The sequence below is a fragment of the Arvicola amphibius genome, chromosome 9 (genome assembly GCF_903992535.2).
Source record: "Arvicola amphibius chromosome 9, mArvAmp1.2, whole genome shotgun sequence".
Classification (NCBI taxonomy): domain Eukaryota; kingdom Metazoa; phylum Chordata; class Mammalia; order Rodentia; family Cricetidae; genus Arvicola; species Arvicola amphibius.
This window is the reverse complement of record NC_052055.2, coordinates 89,024,530-89,033,401: the sequence shown is the minus strand read 5'-3', so window position 1 is coordinate 89,033,401 and position 8,872 is coordinate 89,024,530.

Below are 8,872 nucleotides of genomic sequence, written 5' to 3'. Positions count from 1 at the left end.
AGGTAAAACAGAAGTGGGGGGTAAAGTTAGTGATTCTGGTGGAAGAGCTCAGGGCTCCCACGTCAAATGGACCTTGTAGTGAGGAGCTGCGGGCTGCGTTCCCACCAGGCTCCTGGCCACCTGCTAGCTTATGCCCCGAAATAATTACACGGAAACTGTATTCTTTTAAACACTGCCTGGCCCTTAGTTTCAGCCTCTTACTCACATCTTGACTAACCCATATCTAATAATCTATGTAATACCATGAGTGGTGTCTTACCCGGAAAGATTCAGCATGTCTGACCTGGTGGCTGGCTTCATAGCAACTGTCTCACTGAGAAGAGGCAGGGCAATTGTCTGAGCCATCTACCTCACTTCCTTCTTCCTGTTCTGTCTACTCCACCCGCCTATGTTCTAACCTATTAGGCCAAGCAGTTTTCTTTATTAATTAACCAATGAAATCAACAGATTGATAGAAGACCCGCCTCCATCAGGACCTACATTCAAAGCCTTTCCATGTTAAAATTTGCCCAAGATGAATTTCCTGCCTTGGGCCATCTTATTGAACCTTTCTGAAACTATGTCCTAATATTTAAAGTGACCACAATCACTATAAGATTCCTAGAACAGAAATTCGTAATATAATGTATGAAAAAATCCCCAGCACAGTTTCAGCCACGTAGGATGTAGTCAGTAAATTGTATCTATTTTTATGAAAAAGAAAATCCAAATTCGGGCTCCCTGAGGGCAACTGGACACAGATAAAACAGAAGAAATCAATAACTTTAACTCAGTGTTTCATAGCTGAGGATGAATTTCAGTCCCTTGGGATTTGGTGATGACTAGAGGCAGTTTTGGTGTCACAATTGGAGGGTTAAGTAGTGTGACTGGCATGTGGTGGGCAGAGGTCAGGAATATTGCTAAACACTCTGTCAAGCAAGGAACAGTTCCCACAAGAAGAAGTATTTGGCACAAACTGTCAATGATGCCAAGGTTCAGAAAAACTGCACTGAGTATTCTGTAATAGACGTTGTCGAACCCAGGGAGAGAAACATGTCAAGAAAGAAAACAGAAGGGTTGAATTTCAATAGGATGGTTAAAGACTAAATGGCTAAATGGAGCTGAAAAATACATATTTGGGGTGAGAGGGAAGGGAAGAAGGATTTTTAAAAAGGGCAAAAGTGGGTGGGGCTAAGGGAGCAAAGAGTGGGTGTCCTGTAGGTGAGAAGATATTGGAGTTAAGAGTTTCAGTAAACTGTCCTATGGGATAATCCTTTTGTGTGCTGTGAATATGTATTGCTCTCATTGGTTAATAATAAAGTTGATTTGGCCTATAGCAAGGCAGAATAAGGCTTTGCAGGAAAACCAAACTGAAAATACAGAGAGGAAAAAGGGCAGAGTCAGGCGATGGGAGCCAGCTGCCAGAGGAACAAGATATGCTAGAAAACAGGTAACGCCATGAACCACATGGCAAAACGTAGAGTAATAGAAATGTGTTAATTAAAGTTGTAAGAGCTTGTTAGTAATAAGCCTGAGCTACAGGGCAAACATTTTGTAATTAATATAAGCTTTTGTGTGATTGTTGGGGATTGGGCAGTCAGGACAGAAATGCTCTGCCTCTGTTTATATATGGGCTTCAACGTAGGGCTGGAATTTTTAGTTAAGACCTAACAAAGCTTAAAAAATGATTCTAAACACATAAAAACAGAGCCAAGAGAAGCTTCATAGTTCTTGTTTCTCATTTGGTCTGTGGTACAGAGATGCATACCCTGGACATGATGTGTGACTTGAGCTGCAGCATGGCAGATTCCTCAAGTCTCACACAGATCGTGGTACAGAGAGGCTTCTCTCAGTCGCTGCCTGAGAGCTGGAGAGCACAGCTGTGCTCTGCTTGGAAGATTTAGGGGTTTTGCTCATATAGACAAAAAGGGTTAGAGATGCACAGTAGGTACAGATTCAGACAGAAAGGCATCTGGATGGGTCACAGTGTGTTTGAGAAGTGTGTGTAGGTTTAAAAGAGAGAAGAGGAAGGGTAGAAACAGTCATAGAAAAAAAATGATTTAAAAATAGTAAAGTCCTTTTAGAGGAAATAGAGTAATAATAAACCATGATAAGCCACATAAAGATGGGAAATACACAGAGTCTGGATTCTATATTTTATTGTGTTGTCTTTGGATTTTTTGGCTGTTAATGGGTGAATGATAACTGGTGAGAGATATTTGATTATAAATGCTGCTAGATTAAACCATCCTAAATATTTTAAAAGATATCCTGATTTCAAAACTTAAGTCAAAAGATATGTTATTTTGGGAAAGAGGTTTGGCTTTTATTTGCACAAGAAATTAGAGGTTGTGGATTCTTTCTGAAAATGAGAAATCAGGTTTAATTGAGGAAGACCCCTGAAAAATATCTGATGGAGAAACAGCTGTCACAGATGATCCAACATTGCAGAGCATCTCTGTTGCTGTTTCTTTTGAGTTCTACATCCAGAAGAGCGTCAAAGCTACTGCTTGAGAGCATCCAGTCTCATAGATTACTCCAGTCATGATTTGACCAGAATTAAAATTTTCTCAGGGTCCCACAAAGATCACCAGTACCTACCAGTTTTCTTTACATAGCAGGAAAGTTTCTTTATGTAGTCCATTGTCCAAGTACCTTAAAGGGAAGAACCTTTGCTAAGCTAACTAGAGGCAAGACTTTCAGCATGCTGTGATTTAATCAAGGAATAGAACCATAAACCTAGCCATTTCTCACTTCCTAAATCAGTGGGAACACGGCTAAAGGACTCTGCCTCTTCAGTTTTCTGTGTCTGGCTAGTGAGGTTAGGTACCCTCTGGAATTGGGCCCAGGATAAAGCATCTTCACTTGGATTGATCCCTCTTCTAAAGTTTTATTCTATATTTACTTTCAAACTTTATTCTCAATAAATCTTTATCCACATGGTAAATATCTGGGGATTTCACACTCCTGTATCCATTTCAAATACCCTTCCTAAAGCCTCTCACTTTTCATCCTGATTCTCAGACACTGGACACATCGTTTCATTTTAGGAGAGATGGACAGAGAGGAAGCACATCCCTGGCTGAGAGGCAGGTCCCAGCAGAGGATGTAAGGGGTTGGCAAGAGAAGGAAGCAAGCCAGGCCATGGTAGCTGGGAGAATCTTTGCAACCTGACTAACTAGCAGCCAGCGTGTTTCTTTATTTAAGCAGGGATACATTCATGTTGTTCCAAAACACAGATCACATCATTTTTGGTTTTGGACAAGTGTTTCACTTCCTTTTGCTCATCCTTTAGTTATCATTAATAAACTATGACAGAACAGAGTTATCATTTCCAATCATTTTCCCTCAAGTTTTGACGTAATTGATAAAGTTATTATTTTTAATCATTCTTATTCATTAACCCCACAACCCAAGTTTTAAGAATCTAGAAGCATATGACAAGCTGTTCTCAGGCTCGTTGCTTTTTTGGCTACAAGGACATTAGATCAAAATAATCTTCAAGTCAGCCCACGCATGCTGCCATGTTACAAGGAGTGAATTATTAACACTGAAGGGTCAGAGTGCTCAAGAAATGTCCTCAGGCCAAAATTGCTGCAGTTTTTATTCAAATTTGGGCATAATACAATGTTCATAGTTTATACATTTATAGAATACTTCTATCATCTTTCTACATCATTCTTTGCCCATCAGTATAAGTCTCTGTGTAGGACAGAGGTAACTTAAGCTGGTCTAACGTTGTTGCTATATGTGCCACATAATAGCCTGTGTATATAGTAGGAAGAGGTTTGCAATCGGAACTGTGGCCAGCTTTTCTAGCCCACTGAATCTTGTTGACATTTTTAAGTTTACTTAGCTTTGATTATCTTGTTCCTCAGTAAGTACAGGAACAGATGTTTCAAAAATGTCTCATAGCTTCATAAAGAGGTCTCTGGCTTTATGACTTCTGCAATTCCCATCAGATATGGCTATGCCACTCCCCCTAACAACCCCCCTAAAACAGATGGAGAAAAAATACCAAGTCCAATCTCCGAGGCATAAGGAAGATCTTCAAGTAGATCAAGATATCTCCTAAAGCAGGGAGAATAGTATGCTCAGGACTGTCCTGGGGAAGCTTAGAAATAACATTCCTGGGAGAAGGCATGAATGAGTCATAAGAAAATTTCCATCAATCCAATATCCCCAAATTGTACAAATTTTTCTCCCATGTATGCAACAGGTGGAGATGAAAACCAGAGGTGGCATGGCAGCCATCATGTGGCTCAGCTTTGCTGGATCTTTGCCAAACACCTGTGCTGGCTTTATAACTTCTGCCATTCCCGTCAGATGTGGCTATGCTACTCCACCTTTATGACCTGTTCTCCCCTTCCCCCAAAAACAGATGGAGAAAAAAATACCAAGTCCAATTTGTGTTGCCCATATACTGACTGGAGCATGGTCAAGCTCCATTGGTCAGCCCCTTAAAGAAAACTAAATCCTTCCCCATCCCCATCCCTGCCAGAGGCCCTCAACTGTGGAGAACTACACTTCAGTATCCTTATCACAATTTTTAAGAGTTTCTTTCAATGACTCCCTATCTAGATTATTCCTTTTTTTTTTCTGAGGAGGGTAGGGAGGAGATCAGAGCAAGAGGTTATCACAGAAGCCTTCTATGTCTCTCAGTTTCAACTGTGAGTCTGCAGTCACTGATAATACTGCAAAAGAAGCATCCTTGCTCCTTAGAGTCAAGGATCATGGGCTTCCGTGTGGTTTCTGGTGACGGGATGGACCATGGACCTCAGCATGGTCTCCGGTTGCAGTACAGACCATGGACATCAACTTGACTCTCAGCCATAGTACAGATCTCACGGCTCTCAGCAGCAGCACAGGACCACAGACATCAGCAGGGCCTCAGGTGGCAGCACAGACCATGGCCAGCCACATGGCTCTTGCCCGCAGCATGGGCGATGGGAACCATCACAGCCTGAGGTAGCAGCATGGGCCACGCACATCAGCATGGGTGGCCTACATTTTAAAAAGAGACGTTGCTGAAGGCAGGCTGTGGAAGACCCTCATGGATCTGAAGCTATATGAATGCCTTTCTTCTCTGCTGGCCACAGGGACTTCATCCCAGGAAGACATTTTCCCTCAAGGATGATAGAGCAATGTTCCCACCAGTAAGATAACATATAACATCCATGGATGCCTGAGAATTCACCAGCTGAACTGGTAGATTTGGGGGATAGTGAAAGCCCTGGGTATCTCCTACTTCAGCCCCTTGCAGATTGAAAGGCTTCTAAATGAATCTGGATTGAACATGAATGAGTGATGAATCAGGCTGAGTTCAGGACAAACGGACCCAGTACTGCCACTCCAAGGGCATCATCTTCATGACCTACAGTCTCCTGGGCTTTTCAGACAGACTTTGCCTTAAGTCAGAAGACCCTTCACTACGGAAAAAAAAACCCACCCAAAATTATATAGGTCATTGTAAAGCACGGGAAAACCTCAGGCAAGGCTCGAATTCAGCTCTACATCCAGAGGATGTGTGCTGATCTCTGATCCCATGACACCAGCATGCGCATGCGAGCTTTCGGGTCTTTGGCTTCAAGGTGAATGACGAGATGACTGCCATTCTCAGATTCAACTGGAACTGGAGAGTCTGTGTCCTGCCTGAGATGGTGAATAGGGAGAAACGGTACTACAATGTGGGATACTGAAGCCCCGTCTCCCGATGAGTCTGTCTGGTAGATCCATTATTTCTGATGTGCAAGTCATTCCTCCTGAGGTTTACTTTACCAAGGCTGTCTGACATCATGCGGTATCACCCTTGATGCAGGCTAGAATCTAGACAGTGTCGTGTCTAAATCCTCAATGAGACTCAGAGAAGCAAAGGACAATTTTTTTTCACTAATTTGATCTGACCAGGAACTCTAATAACACTGGGAATACAAAGATAAGACCACAGAAATAGTAACATTAACTGGAAATAAAAGACTAAAACTGCATTGTCTGATTTGAGCATCAGTCAGCTGTAGGCAGGACAGGTGTGGCAGGCTTTGGAAGCCACATGTTTATTATACAAAGCCTCATATACGACTGCCGAAGGCTTTGCCACTGTTTTTCTACAAAATGGAAGTTTTTAATGAATGGCTGCGAATCTGAAATACAGTACAAGATTTTCAGCAGCAATACAGAGTAAAGAGAGGAATCTTGTCTTTCATTAAATTCAGTAGTTGCCCCTTAAGCCATTGCTGTCCTAATCAGCAATTGCAACCCCACAACCTCCAGTAGTGGTTCAGCTGCACGGCCATAGTCAGGCACTGGCTCCATCACGCTTGCTAAAGGTAACTTGACCTATTTTCCATACCTCAGGATTCAAAGGTTGAGGTGAAATTCTGCTTGCTCAGAGAGGTTGAATAACATAGCAAGTAGCTGACTTTCTCTCCCAGCTCTCGTCTCCCCGCCCCCAAAAAACAGGCATCATTCTGCTCAACCCCCACTTAAGAACCCTAGCTACACATAGTTCCCCCTACCACTTCCTGTCGGCTAGCTGATGATTCAGCCTCCTGATGCCAGGTTAATTTTATTTAAGCAAACAAATGTAACACATCTTTGCATCATTAAACAAATAGCCCACAGCATAAATAAATGTAACATATCTTAAATGACTACTCCACCATAGAGGAGCAGAATGAGGATGGTTACTCATATGTGCTCTTGGTGAATGAATTCAGCAGAATATGTCTACACATAAATGCATTTACTCAGTCTGTATAATGTTACTTGTGTGTATGTTTTCAGGGATGACCACTTGGTATTGGATATTCTTTGGTGTACTCTCCCACTCAGAAAATTAAAAGGGAATGATACTGTTAACTATCTGCTCCAAATACCTTACCTTTAGTATATGTAATTATGTATATAAATATACATATATAGTTTAAATGACATATCTATTATCCATATATATATAATCATCTATAATCTATCTGCGTACATATGTATCTATCATCTATCTAGTGTATCTGTCTTTACCATCATCTATCATCTAGATGATAGATAAAAAGAGATTGAAATCATTATTTTAATCATATGGAGGTGTGTGTGCCCACAAGTGGGTATGTCGATATGGATGCAGCTGCCTGAGGAGGTGAGAGGCTAAAGACATTGGATTCCTTGGAACCTGAGGTACAGGTAGTTGTGAGCCACCTAATACAGATGTGGGGAACTGAACTCAGGTCCTCTGGAAGTGATCTTCATAGTTGAGCCATCTCTTCTGCCCCTACACTATATTTTTAAATACTGTTCTCAGTAAAAGAAGTGATTATGCTTTTTTCTCATTCTTTTAATTTGTGCTTCCTGTTGAATGTCCGTTTTAGAATAAAATAAATGAAATACTAGGTTGACAGTCCTTTTCCCCACATTCGGTGTACTACTTCCCTGTTTGTGCATTCAGCCATCTATCGGGTTGTCTTCGTCCTATGAGGTTAACTGAGTGTTAGGCATCCAGGTGTACATTGTTAGCTTATTTAACAGGCTTCTTGAAGCTGAGATTTCAAGGATATAATCTATTTTGAAACAAAAAAATCTCTCAGTTTTTAATTGCCTCTCCATATCCTTTCATTTCTCTTCCATAAGCTTCCATTTAAAGAACACTGAATTTTTTTTAGTTGGTTTTCAAGACTTTTAGCTTTTTTAAAAACATGAGTTCTGTTTCTGAGAGCCAGTAATTTTCCTTCAGTTCTCTCATTTTCCTTTCAACTGTTGATTTCACTTCTCCAAGCATGTTAGGTCTCCAGGTTGCCGATCCCTCATAGTGTCTTAACTTTCAGGTCTGCTAGTTAGATCTCCCAGCACTGCAAACATGTTGCTATTGCATTCTCTTTGGTTAATCCTGCAGTGGCATCTATCCTGCGACTTTGGTTCTTCTGCATGCCCATTGCCTCTTCATGGTGGGTCTATCCTCAAGTGATTGGCACAATTTTAGAGGAGATTTATATCCATTCTTGTTTGATTATTTGTTAGGAAGAAATTAGCCCCTTGAAGCCTAGGATGTGGAAGAATTCTCTAGAAGAACTGTGTATTTCCTTATACCATATCCTGCATAGGCACTGCTGCTTTAGGACAGAGTTTTGTGGTACCTTCTCAGCTCAGAAGATTAATGACCTGCTGAATATATGCTGTGTGTATGCACTACACAGTATCAGTTGGTGGTGGGCAGCTTGGCTTGTATTAGGAGTCATGTGCCCTGAAGTCAGAAGGAGAACAGTTAGGCAGAGGAGGAGGGGGGCTGGAAGAAGAGAGAGCCAGGGAAGAGGACTCACATGAACAAAAGTTTAAAAATGTTATAATGAAGTGCATTATGTTGTGTTCTAATGTAATTAATTGACTTTAAAGAAAGACAGCCAGTCAGCAGTTTAAATCTGTCAGAGCACCGCTCCTCCTTTTGAACGGATCCAGAGTCAGACCCAACAGTCTCTTTTCCGTACCATAGATATGAAAGTAAACAGATTTCTAGAATTTTCAAACTGTCATAATATTCTACAAAAGAAGCATTTGTTAATAAATATAGAAAGAATAGAAAATATGCTATAATGAAGACAAATATGACCTATATCTTACCCCAGGCTGACAACCGCTTGACAACTTGATATTTTAAAAGCTATATTGTTTTGTGCATATATGTACAGAAAAATTAGACTATATACATTTCCTTTTATAAATGTATTTACTTAAGATGACATTTAGTGCTTGTACTAAAAATAGAACTTTAACTTAACATATTAAATGTTAACTTATTTACTTAAGAGTTAATATTTTTTGTATATTTAATATTAAAATCATGGTTTAGGGTGTGTTTAGTGGTAGAGTAGTAGTACATGGTGTGGCATGTGCAAAGTCCTAGAAACAC